A 22,790-nucleotide genomic window follows, 5' to 3' on the forward strand; every position below is an offset into this window, starting at 1 on the left:
AAACAATTATCTTCTTGTTTATATCTTAAGAAAATGTATTTTATGGGATAATTCTTTTTGCAACATCTTCTTAGAGGCAAAACGACATTTTCATTGTTCATGTTTTAGTGAACAATTGATTTATTCTTATTGTCTGGCTACTATATAGCAGAATATTGCAAAATTTCTCAAATGTATGGGGGTGAGATGGCTATTTTTTAGCAGATGTTTGCAGGTTACTTTTGTAAGGCCACAGAAAATTGAACCAGTATATTATAAAATCATAACCTCTAGTCTACTTTTATTGCCTAAGATTTTGACCATGTCCTGCAAGCTTATTGTAAATTGTGGTCTAAAGTGAACCAGAGGGACTTCAATGAAGGTGCAGGACTTTTACAGGAGAGTATTTTTCCACTATGATACAGCATCAGATGTAGATCCTCAAAAAGGAAAATGAAGTTGCATCTAACACTTATACAATTTATGTAAAATTTTATTCATCTGCACATAAGAAATCTAAAATGAGAGTGTCCTATGTTTTCATATTGCTTTCTTAAAATCTATGTAATGATAAATGTCATGTCTGTTTTTTGTGAAAAAATGTGTGGCATAAGCCTGTTCTCTATAACACAGGTCTCACTGTGTGTTTTCCACATCAGTGTTAACCCTAAATGACAATAACTATGTCAATTTCAACTGTGATATGCATTCAAGAGAAATTACATATTTGTAATTACATTTAACTTGGCCCACTATACAGGACTTCACATTAAAATAGTGCATAAATAATATGGCATGCAGCTGTAATATTAATTTCAATTTTGATCTTACTTGAATTCAACTTTACTTAAAAGAATTTAGTGAGTAGAGAACTGCCACTTTCTTAGCTTAGAACTAAAAAAAATTTTTAAATCAAGAAATAAAAATAATCAAAAGAATAAAATATAACTTATAAACTAAGTATAGCATACTGTGTGAAGATACCCATTTTTGCTACTTCTGGCAGTATCATTAAATTGGCCATAAAAGAACAAGAATGTCAGGGAAAAAGGCAGAAGATAAGACTAGCTGAGTGATATAAAACTTTTGGAGGATGGAAAGTGGATGGGTAGTTGTTTAGATATTATCTTCAAATTGAAAGGTGAAATTTGTCTTTCTACTGCATAAGGAGGCAACGTATTTTTCAGTACCACGGACAGATCCCGAATTGACTAGAGAAAATTCTGAAGAGAGTAAGGTATGGGACTAAAATTATAAGAATACTAACCATCAAATAAGAGGAGGCTCAAGGCCAATACACCCTCCTCATATCAGAGAAAACACTTAACCAGATAGTTACATCTCCCTAAGAAATATGTAGGAAATTTATTCTATGGGACAAAATTAAGGACCTTCAGACAGAGTAATAGCAGACAGAGGTCTTATACTGAAAACAAGGGCAATTAGAGAATAGTATAATATTAACAATAAGACCCTCAAGCTCATTATGTAGGTTACCTCTGAGACAAAAACACACAGGCATAATTCTACTATCTTTTCCCTCAGGAGAATAAGATATTCTTCTCTGAATATAACAAATAGGCCCACAGAAAATAACTGTTGTGATGTGTGGGGGTTATTCTCATAAAATGGGTGCGTTCTTATCTGATTTTTCACTTAAAATAGAGATACCAAGGTACTTTTTTTTTTTTTTTTTTTGCGGTACACAGGCCTCTCACTGTTGTGGAGCACAGGTTCCAGACGCGCAGACTCAGCGGCCATGGCTCATGGGCCCAGCTGCTCCGCGGCATGTGGGATCTTCCCAGACTGGGACACGAGCCCATATCCCCTGCATCGGCAGGCGGACTCTCAACCACTGTGCCACCAGGGAAGCCCCAAGCTATCTTTAAAGCCTCATTCTCGATTATGTAGAGACAACTGTGATCACATAGCTTTAAGGAAAGAATTTTTCAAGAATGAAAGAAACCAAAACCAAGAAACTTGAAAAAGCAACTTAGCAAAAACAGGCAATAAAGAGAGACTGGAAGAAAACAAACCAATATGGTGAATATCCTCAGAACTATCAGAAAGTTTACTAAATCCATAAAATAAGTACAAGATGCTTTAAAAAGGGGGCATTCCATAAAGAAAAAATATACTTGTAAGTAAAAATGTAATAACCATAGTAGAACATTCATTTGGAGATAAACTTGAGGATTTCTTCAATGAGTACAGTGAAAAGACAAAGAAGAGAAAAAGTAAGAAGAAAGATATGACAAATTTAGACCATCAATCTAGGATCAACACCCAAACTTCCAGAAACAGAAAACTGGGAGAGGGGGAACAGGAGTTATCAGAAGGATGGTGCAAGATGATTTCCTAAACTAAAGGGCAAGACATTTTCACATTCAAATAGTGAATACAGTTTTCATGACATTTAGTGAAAATTAAGCTACATGAAGCACATCAATTAATAATTCCAGATCACTGAGATTAACTAGATAATTCTACTTAAAATGTTCTTTCTTGCTCTCAACATGGCCCATAGCAGAATTGAAGGGCCCTCAACACTTATCATCATCTCCTCAACAGTATAGGCTGCCTGAAACAGCAGTCCCAGTAAGGAGACTTATTGGGAGGGTGTGACTGGCTAACTCTTTTTTAAGAAAGTGTTGAACACTTCCTAACCCTACCAACACAAACTCCTTTTTGACGTTCACTTGAACTAAAAATCTGTCATTACCAAAGTCCATTAAACACTCGTCTTCTTCTCAGAACTAGCTTAAGCTTTGCGCAAAAATTATGGCCTGGATGTTGGATGAGGGTACTATTTTGTCCCTCTTACCATATGTGTACTAAAGAGGTGAACTAGGCTCTTGATTAACTTTTCATTATCACGTGTGCATTATTGTTTCATCCTTCTCCCTGAAATATCCAGCAACTTGGAGGTGTACATTATTGCTCCAGATGCTTCTCCTTGAACTTCCACTTTCCTGATCATTATTCCTAATCAATTAAATATTATAATGGCTGGCTCACTGTCCTTTTGTCCTGTAATATTCGTGTTTTCATTCTTGAGTTAAATATCTCTGTCTTCTACATGTTCAATTGTATTGCCTTCCACTCCATTTCAGTCATCTACTCCCATATCCCTGGCCTTATCATTGTTAATAACTGTTCCACTTCTAAAGTCTTGATTTCAACACATAATGCCTGGGCTAAAAGAAGAACTCTGTATGCTAACTTTAAACCTGCCTACAATTATGTGAAGAGTTCTTTCCCAATGTTTAATCTTTCAAAATTGCCAATGAGATTGCTTAGGAACAATTTTTGAAAAATACTTAGAATCTGAGTGATTTGTAGCAACAAAGAAAATGTGAATTTTTAAACTCTGGATATTTTTAGCGTAGATTTTATTTAGTTAAACGCACAAAAACATTTCCATTTAACAGCTGCTTCTTTTCTAAGAGAATATCAAGTAAATATTCTGTGGTTAGGTTCAAGATAAGATCATCGTTGCTGTTGCAAGTTGAGACAAAAAATAAATGGTAAAAAGATAAAGTATTCTATATTTGAACAAATTATATGCCTCCATTAAGTTTAAAGGTCCCTAAGAAAGAGAAATAAGATGCTTTAGTTTGTTAAAATGGGGTTTATTCATCATTTCTACAAACCTTAATAGAGCTGTAGTTAAAATATAGAAATCTTGATGGGATTGTTTTAAAAGAAGAAAACCTGTTATACTGAGACCCCAAATGTATTCAGAAAATTGTTTCCATTTAGACTATCAAAATTTTGCAGCCTTCTTTGCATTACTGTTTGCATGCTTAAGTCTTGAATTTCATGTTAATTTCATGTTAAGTGTTATCCTGAAAATGAGTACTTAAAGCTTTATTCTGAACACTGTTCAGGCCCATATTATAAGTTTATGAAAACAGGGGCTGTAAACTGAAACACCATTTTCTTATAACTATGGCAAACTACATACTGTTTCAATGAAAAATGCCAGCATTTAAAAATTACCAAGCATCAAAAATGCTCTAAACAAAAACATATCTTTGTATTATATATTTGGATTGATAACCTGCAGAGCTAAGATAACAGGTTTCTGTCATTTAAGAAGTTGATATAAATGGCTCTGTAAGCTGCATATTATTTCTTTATTACTTGCTATGATATTGTATGGGGACATCACTTATCAAATTGTAAGTTTCAATGTGCTATCTCAGGTTAAAATGAAAGCATTAGTCAAAAGCTTATGTGGATTTTATTGCCATCAATGAGTTTTGGCTTTACCTCAATGTACAATAGAACAAAATATCCTTATTTTATTAAATCAACATGCTAAAGATAAGAAATGAAGATATAGGTTTTTCCTTCCATTAAACAAACACCTTTTAATGTAAAAAATAAAGGGCATAAAGTTATGAAATTATAGTAAATATTAAAATTTAACATTACAGAGTTTAAATTAAGTGATAACTTTGCACTATGGTGTCTTATGTACTATTAAATGTTGTAGAAAAGAGTGACTCAATTTCTATTCCTATTTCTTTTAAATAAGTATTACTTACTGTTTGATAGTTAATTTTGTAGTCTTACTTTTCATCAATATTGGAAGACAATTACAGGTATCTTTTGAAAATTATGGCAATATTTACTCAAGTCATTTGAATATGCTTTTAGAAAACACCTCCTTTGTTGTTTAACTGCAAATAGACATTACTGAATATAAATTTTGGCATAATTTTTCTTAAGAATCATTGGGTTAATATTTGGAAATTGATGTTCATGTTGGCTCAAAGAGCAATCATATCTCTGAATAGGTCCCTAACAGATTTTACATTCATGATAAAGCCAACAGCATATTTATCCATCTTCATAATCAAGTATAAGTTAAGAGTTGATGGGTGTGCCATAAGCATGCATAAATGATGCTTTCATCCCTTGCATCTGTTCATATTAATAATGATAATTCTTAAACAGTGATTTTCATCTTTGAGTGTTACAAATGCCAACTAACAATTAATCCCTTAAGTGCTTAACTGCATATGGATAATTAAACTCACTCTTTGCTGGCAATGTTTATGGAGAAAAAAATGAAAAGGAAAATTATATCAAGCCTGATTTTCTAACCAATGGTTTGAAGATGTGACTTTCATATATGTGGGTAGAAGCATCCTTTATAGCCTCATTTCTGAAAATACCTTTTGAAGAAAAGCACTTCCACAATACTGAGAAATATTATGTAATTATTTCTATTTTTGAGAATTACAAAGAACATTAGTATATTAAAGCTGTTGAGATATAAACTGTTTATTTCTGTGAAACACAGAACATCAGAAACTTACTTGGTCTTTGAATGTCTTTTTCATAAGACCCAACTCATTTGGAATGAGTTTTATTTGGAAGGACTTTTGGAAATGATGTAGTTTGTTGTATGATACCTCTCAAGGAGGTGCAAGATTATATTAGAGTTATATTCTTTTTTCTAACTTGGCTGCTTGGTCTTCTGCATTCAAAAGCCCTCTCAAGTGTTTATTCTTCAAAATGGTTCTGAATATTATTTCAGACAATATCAGGAAACTTTTATAAAATCAAAACACAACAGATATTGACTTCCTACAGTCACTGACCTAACAATAATGATTCAGCACTAAACACTAAATGCTCATAACAGCGCTTCTCAATGAAGGCACTCTTGGCGAGTTAATTGGAGTATTTCTTCATTGTGAGGGATTTTAACACACACTGTAGAAAGTCTAATATTCTTTTCCCCATTCCCAGTGTCTTTCTTGCTTTCACACTTGATTATGTACTGCCAATTATTATTTTATAATCGTCAATATGCCTTGTGTCCTCAATGTGTCTGTGCTTCAAGAACTCTTGTCTCATAATCTCATGGCACTTTGTATAGTTTGGTGTACACAATATTTATTCACCAAAGGTTATTAAATTACTGCTACATGGTATTTGGATATTTTCTGGAGAACTGAGGGTATAGCTACCATTTTCACAAGACCAGTATCCAAAAGTGTATGTAGGTATGTATTGGGACAAGAAAACTTATTGCAAATTCAGGACTTATATTAGAAACTCTGTTTTCCCTAAGTTAATCAACATTGTAGGATATGTATTTATTTTTTATTTGTCTGTGATTGTAAATTAATCTTTACACATTATAAAATGGAAAACAAAAGCTGCAATTTGATAAATGTACTTAGTAATAAACATCTCAGCCTGTTTTACTCATTTTACAGATATTAGCAATATCCATGTTACCATGCAAGTAAAGGGAGAGTCAATTATTGGAGATAAAATATAGTAGCACAACACAGGAACGCAAGGAATATTTTAAAATTAATTAGTGAAAGGATGGTCAAGGGAAAACATATGTCTTCAATCAGGGGTGTGTACTTAAAGTGGGGTTGGTATTACCTTCTATCGAATACAATTTTTCTTACTTTATTCACACGCTGACTTGTTCTCTCCTACCAATTTTTATTAAGTTTGACATTAAGGACAGTAAGGTATGGGTTTGCTGTTTATCTATGTATCTATATCTATCAATGGTAAAATCTTAAAATTTTTAGCTTCGTATGTAAATAACTTCAGTGCAAAAGTAAGTTTATGATGGATAATTATCTATATTATCAATGATCTTTTTGAAAATCATCTTTTTGCTTGAATATAATAACAAAAAAGAAATGACTATCACTCCATGAAAATATATTGTATCATTGTTCTCTCTGTAAGAACAGTTTACGTAAATTAATTTTGTTAAATATTCAAATTCACGAATAACCCAGAGGTACTGTGAGAAGAAATTTTGAAGAAAGTGATTAAAATGACTCGGGGTTATGGCAACAGATCAACTTGATTGTTATTTGGAGAGCCAAGCCATACTACAAAAATTTTGAGTAAAGCACATGCAATAGTTTTTATTGTCATGATATGTAATTTTTGGAAAAGAGTTAAAAACACAAAAGGTCAGAGTTTCAAGGGCACCATTTATCTGTACTCTTTGAAATATATCACCTAATTGTTATGCTATTAGATCAATATACTACGGTATGGCAACTCCAATATTTTGGGAGATGATAAGTACCTGGGGTTTGTTATACGGAACAAGAGTATATGGAATTTATTCTAGACCCTGTGGAAATGTGATCTGGATGTTTGAATATTGTTTATATAAAAACTTTTTAGCAGCATAAGGCAATTAGGACAAATTCATATTTTCTGAAGTGGAACATCATGACATAACAATGCGGTAAATAATAATGGGAAAGCAGAGGAGTTACTGCTATTAGGCCCAGGAAGTGCCAGAAACTATAGCCTTTTCTGTCTGATGTTTTAGCTCTTTGGCTAGAGAGCTAGAACACAACTCTTCAGTGTTCTATTTTCTCATCAATAAGTGGAGACTAATAATAAAATCTATTACATTGAATTTTTGTGAAGATTAATTGAGATAATATGTGTAAATGCTTATAAAGAATAAAAATTATGCTGTTTCTAATTAAAGTAAGTTATTGTTAATATTATTATGTGCAATTATAAGCTGCAACTTGAGGGGAGGTTGTGCTGTCCAATATGTTTCTTCTTTTCCACAAATCTGCAGATGATAGAAATCCTGACATTGTAACTAATTCCTTTGTGTTAAAGAAGTCACTCATTAAAAACAACCATGTGGAAATACAAGATATTAATTTATTCACTAAATCTTTGGTGGGAAACGTGTACTTAAAAATTTTCCCAGTTAGCGTGTATTTTGTTGTTGGAGTATAGTTTGAAACACTTATAAAGGAAAGCAGTGCAAATTTCAGTCTAATATTTTAGAAAATATTGGCACCATACTGTCACCGGATAGGTAGAAGGAGACTAGAAAGACAGAAATCATTAAAAGATAAGTCTAAAATGTTTTAAATTTTCCAAAGGAAAAAAAAATGGCTATTTTTAAGACCCATACAGTATATTGTACATTGGCAATGAGAGTCCCAATGATCAAAGATTAAACAAAATTTTGTTTCTCCCTATACATTTTTCTCTTAATTATGAGTCCTTAAACTCGAAGGAAAAAAAAAAAAAAGACAAATTTAGGAGGAGGAACTTGCATCTTGTGGGGCAAATGAATTTGATCAAGGTAATATCCTCTCAAATATGAAAAGAATCCTTAGCATGAGAAAAAGGTTTATTTAAATAGCACATGCACTTACTATTTTGGATATATATTTTATAATTAGACATGCTTACAATACTTACATACAAAGCAATCTTATTTACATAACTTTAAAATCAACAAACATTTTATTTGGATTAGCCAAAAATTTCATTCGGGTTTTTCCATGAGATGGTATGAGAAACCCGAACGAACTTTTTGGCCAACAAGATATAACAGGATGTCTACATTCCAGGTTCTGCTGGCCTTGCTTCTGAGTAAATAAATGCAATGTATTAGAGATTTAGCACAATAAAAGTCATAATATCGATCACAAATATATTGTCACTTCACTAGAGTACATGTTATCAAATAAAATTAAACCTATAAAATTAAACCTGTAAAAGAAGATTTTTTTAATAAAAAAAGATTAGAGACTTCATATAATTATAATACCTAAAGCAAATGAACTGGAAATGGTATCACATTTCATTTTAATATAAAGTGTAGCTAAAATCATCATTATGTAATAAAACACAAATTGTTAGTTATCAGGAATGTTTAAATTAGGTGATATATAAATCACATCGTCCATAGGAGTTTTCCTTTCTGCTTGTCCTCTAGGAAATTACTTTAGGAAAAACCAAAGCTTTCTCAATTTTGATTGCTTGCAGATCCCCACCATTTTGCTAATTACTGTACCTTGTCCCTCTCTCTGACATTTTGTCAGTTTCACTGAGGTAATGGTTGCATACATTAAGGAAAATTTAGTTCTGAAAGTCTAATCTGATAAAAAATTTTACATAACTGTTGATTGCAAATCAAGTCTCTGAGGAGGAGGTAGAATGGCAAACTAAGCAGCTAAAAGCTTTTCTCAGGCCTTCCTTCTTGAAATACTTCCTTAACACAGGAAACAGTAAATAGCATTTGCCCCCTTGAACATATCCAGTAATATGTAATTCATTAGTTTCATTATTAAACTGTGGATTTATGACTTTTCCCTGGGATCAGCTACTTCATATTTCATTCTAGAAAAAGCCACATCCAAAATGACAAGTAAAGCTGTTGGCACAGATTTCGATTAGATTTTTGCCAAAATAACTAGATTCCTTAGATACACGTTTTTAAATAGTACAGTTAATTTTTAGAACAGATTTTATATTGTTAAACTCTTTAATATTGCTTATGCAAAATAATGCTGAACAAAGAACTACATTGTGATTTATCTAGCTTAATATGCATGTAATTATTTAGCATAGTGAAAGAAAGCAGAAACATGGGTAATTAAAAATTCCCACATTTTTTGTGTTTGTTGCTTTATTTCTTTCCTAATTTGCATGGATTAGTCATCAAAGTCGATTGACAGGGAGGCTATTAGAGGGATAGGGTTTTATGTAATGCTCATTCCATACTTTGCAGAATTCCCTGCTAAAATGAATTTGAGAGTGAGACAAGAACTTCAGACTAACATGACATCCAAGTCTTTCTTCCTTTAATTGCCAAAAAATAGGGACTAGCCTTACCTCTCCATCAGTTCCAACCTCAAAAAGAAAAGTACCGATAAGAACAGAGCACAAGGAGAATTGAACAGGCCCTCAGAAGGCAAGTACTTCCTAAGGTTCATCTACCATGTCTGAGGCAAAGAAGACCAACACAGCCAGACAGCACGAGTGAAGACTGCTTACTGCTTCCAGACTCAGCATTTTTGCCCCCAAATGAAGTGGGAGTATCTCCCAATACATGATAGATCTAAATAACAGGCCAATAACTTTGCATCTCACAGGAAACACAGTGTAAGGAAGCAGATAGAGGTAATGTCCTCTTTAGACCCAGGAACAGCAAGACACGATTCTTTATAGTTTTCTATTTTGTCTAAAAATAAAGATGCAAATATAATGTAGGAGCATGCCAATGGTTTCTGAGAGATTTTTTGACAACTGAAACAAAAATATTAGTCAATAATGTTTTCAATTGCTTCAGAAGGAAAGGCCATATTCCAGCTTAAATTACAGAGCATGTGATAACCAAGGTCATTATATTTAGAGCAGAGTTTAAATGCTGTCAAAATGAAATTGTTATAATTAAACTGTATTCTTTCACAACTTCCCATTCATAGCTATCATCTTAAAGCACAGGATGTTAATTCAGGTAAGCATGACAAAGGTAAGATTAATAATAAATGTAAAAACACTGAGAAAGGTAAACAACTGCAAGTCTATTCATTAAAATGCTTCAGAGAGATTCTCCAACAGCATCAGAAGAAAGCATTGCAATAAGAACTGGCAAACAAGAACAACATAGCAGAATGTGCTGGTCTGTAAATACTAGCAACTGAGTGGTTTAGCAGAAATTAACACAGCATTCTCCCCAATGATGAAAGGTTTAACCTTATATGTTACACGTTCCTTTAAGGATAAATAGGTAATTAGGTCCCCATTTCTATGCAGGGAGGGAGAAAGAGGTTTTCTTTGGAGACTCACAAAATATACAGGCAAGAGAGACTTTAGAATTAGAAAGCACTCAATTTGAATCTTACCTCTATCATTTACAAGCTGTGTTGCTTTGGACAAGTTATCTAATTACACTTAAAATAAATAAAGCAACTTGTAACACATGGTTTAGTTATACCTCTTCTCAAATACAGTTCTTATTTTTCACTAGCTGAGTGATATTAGATAAATTATTTCTGGGTCTCAGTTTTCTCATCTGAAAATTGGGATAATGAATATTCACCATTTGACAATAATGTTTGATAAAACCTCCCAGAGATTTTGTGAACATAATATGTGATAATTTATGTGAAGTATTCATTATTCTGTTTTAACAAATATTTATTTCTATCTCTACTAATTATATTCTTTAAGAAAAAGGTTTGGGAAGATATTAAATTGCTCCCTTTGTGACAATGATACTATAAAACAAAATGAAAACAAGTATTCTCACATAGTGCTGAAGGGAGTGTGAATTTCTACAACTGAGAAAACAACATGAAAAGTCCACTTATTTGTATAAATCCAAGAGAATTTAAAACATGTTCACAGGAAATCTTACATGAATATTCATAGGAGCACTATGCATAATAGCTAAATGTGTAAAGAATTCAAATGCCTATTAAGTTATAAACAGATAAACAAAAGTAGTTTATCTAACTCTGGAATATTATTCAACCACGAAAAGGAATGGAGTCCTGATATGTGCTACACCATGGGTGAACCTTGAAAACTTATGTCAAGTTAAAGAAGCCAGACACAAAAGGCCAGGTACTGGATGATTCCATTTCTAGGAAATGTCTAATAAAGGCAAATCTGAGTCTATAGAGACAGAAAGTAGATTAGCTGTTGTCAGACCCTGTGAGAGGAGAAATGGGGAGTGATTGCTAATGGATATGGGGTTTCTTTGTGGGGGGTGATGAAAATATTCTAGAATTAGATAGTGGTGACAACTGTACAATCTTGTGACTATTCTAAAAAATCATTAAATTGAACACTTCAAAATGGTAAATTGCCCTTGTCTGTGAACCTAGTCTATAGAAAGAAAAATACCAACAAATAAATAAAAATTTTTAGTTCAGGATATTTGTCATGACAAGCAGTTGATAACAACAAAAATGACCATCAAAAAGCAATGTTTGACTATAATCTAATAAAATAATAGCAAAATTGTTAGGGTACTTACTCTACCTAAGGTTTCGGTTTGCAATTTGCATGTATTGTCTTTTTGTTAATCATACCAATGTTCTTTTGGTAGCCATTATTTTTAATTTCCTCATTCTATACAAGATGAAACTAAATCATGGGAGAAAATGACGTCTAAAGTGGCACTGTTTGTATTCCATACCTCAATCAACTTCCATAGCTTGGAACATGAAGTCTTATTAAGTAGAGTGAGTGAGTTCCGCATGTATTGTTATGCAGGGATGTCCAGGCTATTATATGTGGAAGCAGTAGCACGTTGTAATTAAAATCACGGATTCTGGAGCCACAGAGTCTTAGTTTGTATCCCAGCTCTAAAAAGTACTAGCTCAATCATTGGGCAAAGTATTAGTTTCTCTGTGCCTCAGTTTCCTTCTTAGTCAATGAAATGAGGATAATAATGTCTAAGTCATAGGGTTGTTTTGATCATTAAATGAAATATTTCACACAAAGTGCTTAGCACAAATTGGAATATAGGAGAAACTATGTGATAGTTAATTTTATGGGTCAGCTTGGCTAGGTCACGGTACCCACACATTTGGTCAAATATTATTCTCGATGTTGCTCTGAGGGTATATTCTAGATGAGATTAACATTTAAATCTGTAGACTTTGAGGAAAGCAGATTACTAGACTGTTCTCCACAGAGTGAGCCTCATTTCATCAGTTGAAGACCTTAATAGAAGGAAGATTGACTTCCCTGGAGAAAGAGGGAATTTCGCCAGCTGACTGCCTTCAGACTCAACGGCAACTCTTCCCTGGGTCTCCGGCTGGCTGGCCAACCTTGCCAATTTTGTACTTGCTGGCCTCCACAGTCATGGGAGCCAACTCCTTAAAATAAACCTCTGTTCTCTCTCTCCATACACACAGACACACACATACACACACATACCATATTGGTCTGTTTCTCCGGAGAATACAGAATAATACACTCTAGCAAAGTTCACTCTTAATTTATTAAAAAGAAAAATGCCAAAATATATATCTTATAATCCCATTTTTGTGAAAAAAAAGTCTTTGTTTATACACATACCTGCTTCTTATACATAGAGAAAAAGGTAGAGAGAGTCATGTGAGATTGAATAATGAAGAAATAGCTTCAGACTTTCTATTGATATTTTGTACATATCTCTGTGCCCCTACTTTGATTCATTAAGCATGTGGCTTTTGCAGTGTGAAGAAAATGCCATAAAATATTTAAACTTTTTTAAAAGGATTTAAAAACCAACAACCCAAATGACGACAATCACAGACAAGGCATCTGGGAAGAATCTTTGCTTATGTGAATTTAGAGGCAGAGTTACTCCCACTGTCAACTGGGCCACAATTGACAGTGAAATGTTAACAAGAGGAAGGACAAAGCTGTGTCATGTGTCTGAACGAGGACATGAAAGTAGAGAATCCGTGAAAAAATCAGTCTAATACTGAAATTAGCACTTTTTGTCCAAGACCTCTCTTTGATTTTATCATGTCATTCAATTTTCTGAATGATTTATGAAAGTTCTTTGGAGATTCTTACTGTACACAATAATGTCTAAACTGAAACTGACAGTCAGCCTGCCTATTTGAACTCTCTGTATGAGAGAATTCAACATACTACGTCAAATTTCTTCAGCTAATGTTTTGATTATCAGATGAACTTACATAAAACATTTATTTTGCTGAAATTTGCCCAAAGCCTCCAAAAGGTTCCACTAATAAACTGAGTAATATTTCTAAGAAATAAAACAACTTCTCTTAGCTTTTGAAGGTCTATGATTTTTTGCTTTAGCGCATATCTGAAAACTAATTCCTGGTGAAAAGTCTTGCTAAAAGTCATACAGCAAATTGATAGCAAAGCTACAAATAGAACCTAGTAATTCTTATTTTCAGGTCCAGACTTTAATCATTGAACCAGACGAGTTGCCACTTTCTCTGACTGATCACCCTTAGCATTTAATCCTTCTTCCAAGATTTCCATTTACAGAGGTGACATAATTCAAGATTCCTGCATGGTTCACATGACAGACAAAGGCATGTGTGGGATTAATTTGCCGAGGATGACAAAAATTACAAAACTGAAATGGTTTGGGGGAATAAGTACAAAATATGCTTGGTATTTTATAATGGAAAACTGCCAAGAAAATGACAAAGATGTGCAGTGTGTCATTGCAATAATCCCGTGGCCTCACTTGCTCTATCAAATGCATATAGTGGTTGGAAAATAGATGGCAAGAAATTATTTACTGGAGATGCTGATGCAGAAAGACATATTCAAACTCAAGAACACATTACTATCAGCTGGAGGGCTACCAGCCTCAAGCCTGCAAGGGCTAAACATTCTATACCCTGAAATTAGTACCCTAAACCTCATGAAACAGCAGAGACAGCTTAATATCCAGAGAAACACAATGCCCGGCTGCCACCATGGATTCCAGGGTGCTGTGTACACTCTAAAGAGACAGGATGCAGCTGCTTCTTCCCAAATTGAAGTTAGGAATAGCTGTTGCTTCTTATCCACAAGCCCAGGCCTTGAGGGGGAGCAGCATAAAATGCTATTAAGGAGCAATATTTTCAAACTGAGTGATGATTTTTTATTTGTAATAGAGGTGAGTAAAGATACAAGCAGCCTCCTTTACCTTTCTTTTTTTTTTTCCGTAGTTTTTTCTGCATTCACCAATCTCATTTAATAGCTCACAAAATTAAAACACTCTTCTGAAAACTCACAGTAAAGCAACTATATCTGGTTAAGTCTCTGATGAATTGAAATTTGAAGAGATCCAATAGCAAGTCTAGATTAAACTGCATCTTACTTTTTAGATACAGTTTCATAATGCTGTATGTATGTATAGTTATGTATGTGTGTTTTCCATTTTATTCTACTATGATCTTGTCCAGAAGATGAAAGGTATGTAAGGAGATACAGTGGCAGACCCTTATGTGCAGAGATCTATCATATGAATTTGAAGTAGCCCACCTGAATATATATCTTGTGAGGGAAGATTGTTGTATAACCAGCTCACTGTTGTGTTAGTGATGTAAAAGGACATTTAGGAATAAGTCTTTGCAAAGTCTGCCTTGTGAAAGAGATGCTGCTTACCTGGTGTGCTTCAAGTGGTAGCAGAATTGTACCTGAAGTTGAGTCCATACTGTTCATAGTTTTTGCTAATAATATCTGAAAGGTTTCTATAACAAAGACTTTATGAACTTTAAAATATGGCTTAAATTCCATGGAGTTATATACACATATGCTGATATATAATTTAAATAGTTTTTTAAAAACATGCTGTAAGTTTCTACACAAGGAATTCCTGAAACTCTTAACCAAGTATATCTTATCTTTGGAAAAAGTCTCTGAGACAATTAACAATCATTTCCTTCTTTTGAATCCTGACTCCGCATCATACGATGCTACCTACGGAGATCTCACATTATTTCAAATCCCACCTGTTACTGCATTTAAATTGTCATGTCTCTGCTTTCTGTGTGTCATTTGTTTTTATTTGCTTTAGTGTTTATTCTTTGAATACCATATTCCAGGTTCCATTGTCAGTTCTTTATACATGACATTTAATAAGATCTTGTTTTCTGATAGCCTATCTTTTAGAGCTTGGAGGGAGAGATCAAAACCTTTATTTTGGACACAATCCATTTTTGACACTGCTACATATTAAAGATACAAAGAGAAGCAGACAGTTTGATAAGTGAGTTTTGAGTTCAGGGAAATGGTTAGGTCGGCAGAATAAACATTAGGGAAGAAAAGGAACTAGCAAAGGGGATGGCATTGGGAGGAAGGAGTATAATGGTGTCCCACAGGCCAAGTAAAGTAAATATTATAGGAAGAAAGAAGTGATGAACAGTGCCAAATATAGCTGAAAATCCGGTAAATTGAGGGCTTAGAATTAGCCACCAGATCTGGCTTAGTGAAGTTGCTATGAACCTGATAAGAAAGGTTTCCATGGAGGAGTGGGGATGAGAGCCCAATTATTGTGAATGGAACAATGAAAAATGCAAGGAAGTGGAGAAAAATAAAGGTAACTTTTTGACTCAGTTTTGCAATAAAGGGAAGAGAGAAATGGAAAGATAATTGCTTAAGATCTACTTAAGGTCAAGAATTTTGCTATTTTTAAAAATAGCTGGATGCTAATAAATAACTATTAGCAAACATAAAAATGCAAATAATAAATATCTTCCTCTCAGGGAACTTTGTATGTATGCATATGAATATCACATAAAAAGAGATGATTATTTTTTGTATGGAAACACAAAAGACCCCAAATAGCCAAAGCAATCTTGAGAAAGAAAAATGGAGCTGGAGGAATCAGGTTCCCTGACTTCAGACTATACTACAAAGCTACAGTAGTCAAGACAGTAGTACTGGCACACAACAGAAATATAGATCAATGGAACAGGATAGAAAGCCCAGAGATAAACCCACACACATATGGTCACCTTATCTTTGATAAAGGAGACAGGAATATACAATGGAGAAAAGACAGCCTCTTCAATAAGTGGTGCTGGGAAAACTGGACAGCTACATGTAAAAGAATGAAATTAGAACACTCCCTAACACCATACACAAAAATAAACTCAAAATGGATTAAAGACCTCAATGTAAGGCCAGACATGATCAAACTCTTAGAGGAAAATATAGCAGAACACTCTATGACATAAATCACAGCAAGATCCTTTTTGACACAGCTCCTAGAGAAATGAAATGAAAACAAAAATAAACAAATGGGACCTAATGAAACTTAAAAGCTTTTGCACAGCAAAGGAAACCATAAACAAGATGAAAACACAACCTGAAGAATGGGAGAAAATATTTGCAAATGAAGCAACTGACAAACGGTTAATCTCCAAAATATACAAGCAGCTCATGCAGCTCAATATCAACAAAACAACCCGATCCAGAAATGGGCAGAAGACATAAATGGACATTTCTCCAAAGAAGATATACAGATTGCCAACAACATATGAAAGGATGCTCAACATCATTAATCATTAGAGAAATGCAAATCAAAACTACAGTGAAGTATCACCTCACACTGGTCAGAATGGCCATCATCAAAAAATCTATAAATAATAAATGCTGGAGAGAGTGTGGAGAAAAGATAACCATCTTGCATTGTTGGTGGGAATTTGAATTGTTAGAGCAAGTATGGAGAACAGTATGGAGGTTCCTTAAAAAACTAAAAATAGAACTACCATACAACCCAGCAATCCGAGAAAATCATAATTCAAAAAGAATCTTGTAACACAATGTTCATTGCAGCTCTATTTACAATAGCCAGGAAATGGAAGCAACCCAAGTGTCCATCAACAGATGAATGGATAAAGAAGATGTGACACATATATGCAATGGAATATTACTCACCCATAAAAAGAAACAAAATTCAGTTATTTGTAGTGAGATGGATAAACTTAGAAACTGTCATACAGAGTGAAGTAAGTCAGAAAGAGAAGAACAAATACTGTATGCTGACACATATATATGGAATCTAAAAAAAAAAAAAAGTTTCTGATGAACCTAGGGGCAGGAGAGGAATAAAGACGCAGATGTACAGAATGGACTTGAGGACACAGGGACGGGGAAGGGTAAGCTGGGATGAAGTGAGAGAGTGGCATGGACACATATACACTACCAAATGTAAAATAGATAGCTAGTGGGAAGCAGCTACATAGCACACAGAGATCAGCTCAGTCTTTTGTGTCCGCCTAGAAAGGCGGGATAGGAAGGGTGGGAGGGAGACGCAAGAGGGAGGAGTTATGGGGATATATGTATACATATAGCTGATTCACTTTGTTATAAAGCAGAAACTAACACACGATTGTAAAGCAATTATACTCCAATAAACATGTTAAAAAATAAAAAGAGAGATGATTATTCTGATAGATCTGAATTTAGAGTTTTGCTTTTGTTGGTCCTCTAAAATTTTTGGTTACCCTCAATAATTTGGCAGACAATGTAAAAAATGAAGAAAAGCAACTAGTTATGAAAGTTTAAACAATACATCATATCTAAAATCTAATTTTGATTTTATTATAAATCATTCAAATACATACAAAGTTGCAACTTGTTTATTAGCACATTTTCTATAATTCTTTAAAGTGTTATGAATTCCATTCTACCATCCATATGATTGTGAGATATAGTAAACTTCTTTTTATCTTATTTTCACAGTTTTCTATTCCAGAATAAAAAATCCTCAAGAAATAAGTAAAAGAGACTGTGACCCTAAAGGTGATTTATTAGGTATATTAAGAGAAAAATGCAGTGAAATTTATGTATAAATGTATTTCATTTAATTTCACATATTACTATTGCAGTTAGTGCTTTCAAACTGAAAAATATATTAAACTTTTCACAACTTTGTCTACATAAGAATATAATTGTATCTACTTATTATTTATGTAAATTTATCAGTGTAATACTTCATTAATAATATATTTTCCCCCATAAATTAGTGAGGTTTAGACTCTAAATCTTTATCATCACACTATTTCCAGTCCCCACAAGAACAACTAGGATATATGTGCTGGTTTCCTTGTGATAATAGTAACACTGACATTGAATCTTTCAGATGGACCTTTGGCCTTCTTTGACAGGCTCATTCCAGAATGAGTTTTCCTACGAAGTTATTATTTTTTACAGACTTCCACATAGTATTTCAAAGAGAAGGATTCACTAAGTTATACTGAATAAAATCTGTCACTGTATATTTTCTCAGTGATTTCTAGAATATCTGAAACTCTTGTATGCAAGAGATATTTTTCAGGACCCTCATCCTTAGAAGGCTTTCCTCTGGATGCTTCCAGTGATGTTACAATGCGATGAGGAAAGAATAGTTTCTGGACTGGTAACATCACTATCATCTAGAAACGTGTTAGAGACAAAAATTCGCAAGCCCCACCACAGAGCTAATGAATCAGAAATTCTTAGGGGAGGGGCCCAGGAATCTGTGGTTTAACAAGGCTTTCAGGTCGTCCTGATGTTTGCTGAACTTTGAGATCCTCTGCACAAGGGAAAACTATAGTATAATTAATTTTTTTGTTTTTGTTTTAAAGCTGTTTTCAAAGAGATGAACATCATTAAAATTTCCTCTCTGCATGGAATTTTTATAGCTTATCTCAGCTGAGAAATTGTTTCTAAGTTCTATAAAGGTTAAAGGAATTAAATGCATTGCCCCTTTTGCCTTTAATAAATTCAGATATTAATATCTTAGATCATTTTTATTGTTATTTGCTTGGTAAATTTAGGCACACTCAATACAATTATTTTTTTCCTTATTATTATATCTTCATATTGTAGACATATTTTACTTTCACTTTATTGAAAGAATTACCAAAATAATTATAATCTCTGAATGCCACAGTGAAATTTGATATCTTATTTGATTTGTATCTTTTACTCAACTGTGTTCAGTGTCCAGCACTGGACACCGGAGACTAGGATTCCAGGCTTAAAACCTAATTGAAGAGTCTCTGACCTTCCTTCTTGTAAGTCTACACACTAATCTTGGAGGTACGAAGAGTTCAAGAGTTAGAATACAAGGCCATGTCTGTCATCATCTGGGTACAGTTCCCTTAGCCTGTGTCCTAATTTTACTCTGAAAACACTGGGAGACAAAAATGATCTGGTCTGGTACTTACCTAATGGAAAGCAAGAAAAAAAAAAATGGAAGAAATAACATCTTCTGCAATGACAGAGGCAGTTGTAGAAAAAAGGATCCTGAAACTACAGTTTAGCACTGTCAAAGTGAGTCCTTCGATATGCCAGGCCTCACTCCTCACCAGCGTTTATGGTGGGGAAGGAGCCTTGGTGATAGGAGGATCCACAGCTTTGTGAAGGTGAATAAGCCTAATACACTAGACAATAAATAATACCAAAATAAAACTTCACTAAAGGGAAGTTAAGTGCAGTATTAGTAGAATTAATGAAAGATAATGCAGCTGAGATTCCTGGACAATAGTGGATGCCTCTTCCTGTTTACAATGACATAACTGGATGAAATACAATCTTTGAACAGTTGTCCAGCTATGGCTTGACAATTTTTCCCCTATTAAATATTTTATCCCCTCATAGGGTGTTACTTTTCTATTATCTGCCTCTTCACCTTGTTTTCCTTTTCTCACCAAAAGTATAATAATATCTCCTTTTACTTTTTTACCTATTTACTTTCATGTTATCTATTTAGTGGGGAAATTATGTGGAGGTAGGCTGACCATCTTGGATGTGTGGGGCTAGAATAAGGCGACAGTATCTGCTGTCTACAACTAAGTGTTTGAGATAGGAGTGTCTCAAGGAGAGTGTTAAGAATTACATATGGAGCAGGTTTTTTATGTATTTTTTTAATCGAAGGGGACTTGAAGAAGATATGAGTTTCAAAGTCAGACGCTGGCGACTTCAAGGGCTAGAGTATACGAGATCAAGTGCCGCGAGACTGGAAAAGACATGCAGGAATGTGGTCTGTGTAAATAACAGAAACAGTAAGTGTTTGATGCATCTATTAAATGTTTCTTCCAAATAGCAACACTGAAGATGACCTCAAAGATGAAAAAAAAATCATTTAGAACTTGTGATTAATAGTTTGTTAACTTTAAAAATCAAAGTTCTTTTGTATACAATTATTTGATGAGAATTTTTATAATACCACTCAGACACATTATCCTAGCCTTATAGTTCTAGTCACACGTTTAATCCACTAAGACCATTAAGGGAGGAGGTATCATTATCACATAGAGAGTACTGTAGAAAGTTGACCTGTATCTGAACACTAGGTCATATATTTCTGAACACTATCTAACGTTCAACGTTAACTGTGAAGGTAGTAAGAAATATTTGAATATATGATATATATCTTTGCCATGTCTTGTAACTATTGCATGAGGCATGAGATGAGATTATTATGCTTAGGGTACTTCTAATGGGTTTAAATGACTGAAGACATGTGCCTCCTGGAAAATGTAGCATTTACCTTGTTGATTTGCATACTTTTTCTTTGTTGTTGAGTGAATTAACATGTATGCTAAAATGCCTTCCTTTTCTTCCCACACTTTGTGATCTGGTGCCAAATTAAAAGTATTTCGTAAAATGAATGATGAACACATGCCTACCAAGGGTGAACAGTGTCATTGAATATATATATATATATATATATTCACAGATTATATTTTACTGTGTTTATATTGTATGTCAAATGACAGTTATGTCAGATGCTTAATTGTAATTCCAAATAACAAAGCCATATATCCATAAGTCAGATAAGGGTGACTGAGAATCCCATCAACCAATCTATTACATTAGCTAGTTATCATTAACCCACTAGCTTGCAGAATGCTGACAAAGCTTCATGCCAAGTAGCTGTCAAATAGATCAACTCAATGAACCAATTTATTTTTAAGCTATAGACAAATCACTGATTTCAAAACCTACTTCAATGGGTTCACCTCTGTAAAAGTTAGAAGCTATTTAATGTCATATAATTAAGTAGATGTATATGAAGTCACAAAGAAAAAAAATTAGTGATGACTTTGGTAAAACGGATCATAAATCTACAATGAAGGAGAACTATCTTTATATTTTCCTATACGACAGCAAAATAACCCTAAAACTGCGGAAGAGTTTATAATTTCACTAACATTCTTAAAAATCCAGCACAACTAGGAATAGAAGTCAAAATGACTACACAAAAGATCTCTTAAGAAACAACACTTCTTCATGAGAAAATAGCAACCACACTATTTTCCAAATACATCCTTTCAGGGCATATTCCACATATAACCATATTTCATCTCTAACTTCACTCTTCATATTTTTACAATCTAGTCAAAGTCCCCTCAATTGGCTTGCTATTTTGAAGGTCAAAATCTCTACTTTCCCATATTCACTGGACACTCTAGCCATCTTACTGAGGTTCTAAACAACACCTGACACAGATAATCAGTCTCCCCTCTTAATGTCCCATGTATTCACATACACATATATTTATGATATATACACATGCATAATATTCACATTGAATGAAATGCATGCAGACTTATTTAGAGTTATCTATAGAGTATGGCATAACTATTAACACATTAATGCTCTTAAATATTTATTAAACATATACACTGTTCAAGATAAGTAGTTATATATTTTTACTGAAATACATATTTTTGTAAACATATTTTTTGAAAGAAGTTTATGTTAAATAGTGTTCTAACATGAAGGAAAAAACAAAAGTAGCTTTAGTTTCCTTTAGCCTAAATGTGAGTAAATGGATATGCATGTGATAAAACATCACAGTTACTAATTTTCTATTTCGATGCAGTTTGTATATGTTTGAGGATATAAAATTTTTCCAGAAGTTCCAGAAAATCATTTTGTATGAAAGAACCTGAAATTTAAAGTTTAAATAGAGTGGATCTCAAAATTCTAGTGTCTTATGCAGCCCCATTTGATGATATCTAGTTATTCTTGGATTCTAAAATCCAGAAAATGTTCAGATATGAAGTTTCAGGCTCTGTTTTCCTAAAAGTTGGAGAGAACAATACTGTGTGCTGTTCTCAGTTAAATGCAAATTGCTTTATTCTTTCATTTCTCCTAAAACTCATGATCAGAATTCTTTTTTGTGTTTTCTGACATCAGTGTTGTGAATCCTAAGAAGCCCCAAGTCTCTCTCTTTGGGTCCACTGACCATCACTCTTATCAGGATCTGCAGCAATTTCTCAGCAAGATTCCTTTCCCTGAGATGTCTCAAGTCTCTTTTACTAAGTAAAAAAGAGCTAATAAATATGGCTTTTAACTCAAGTATCATCTTTGCCCTATTCTATTCTCTTTTCTTTTTATCCATTTCCCTACTCCAAATGACAGTTATAATTCACTTCTATTTATTTCATGAAGTCAGTAATTAGTATATTATCACAAAACTCAATTGAATAAACAGAAATGATTTATAGCACGATAGTATCTGCTTAGGTCATTAGTCAGAAACATGGGTCCTAATCCCAATGTAGCTA

The sequence above is a fragment of the Kogia breviceps genome, chromosome 16 (assembly GCF_026419965.1).
Source record: "Kogia breviceps isolate mKogBre1 chromosome 16, mKogBre1 haplotype 1, whole genome shotgun sequence".
In the NCBI taxonomy this organism is placed as follows: domain Eukaryota; kingdom Metazoa; phylum Chordata; class Mammalia; order Artiodactyla; family Physeteridae; genus Kogia; species Kogia breviceps.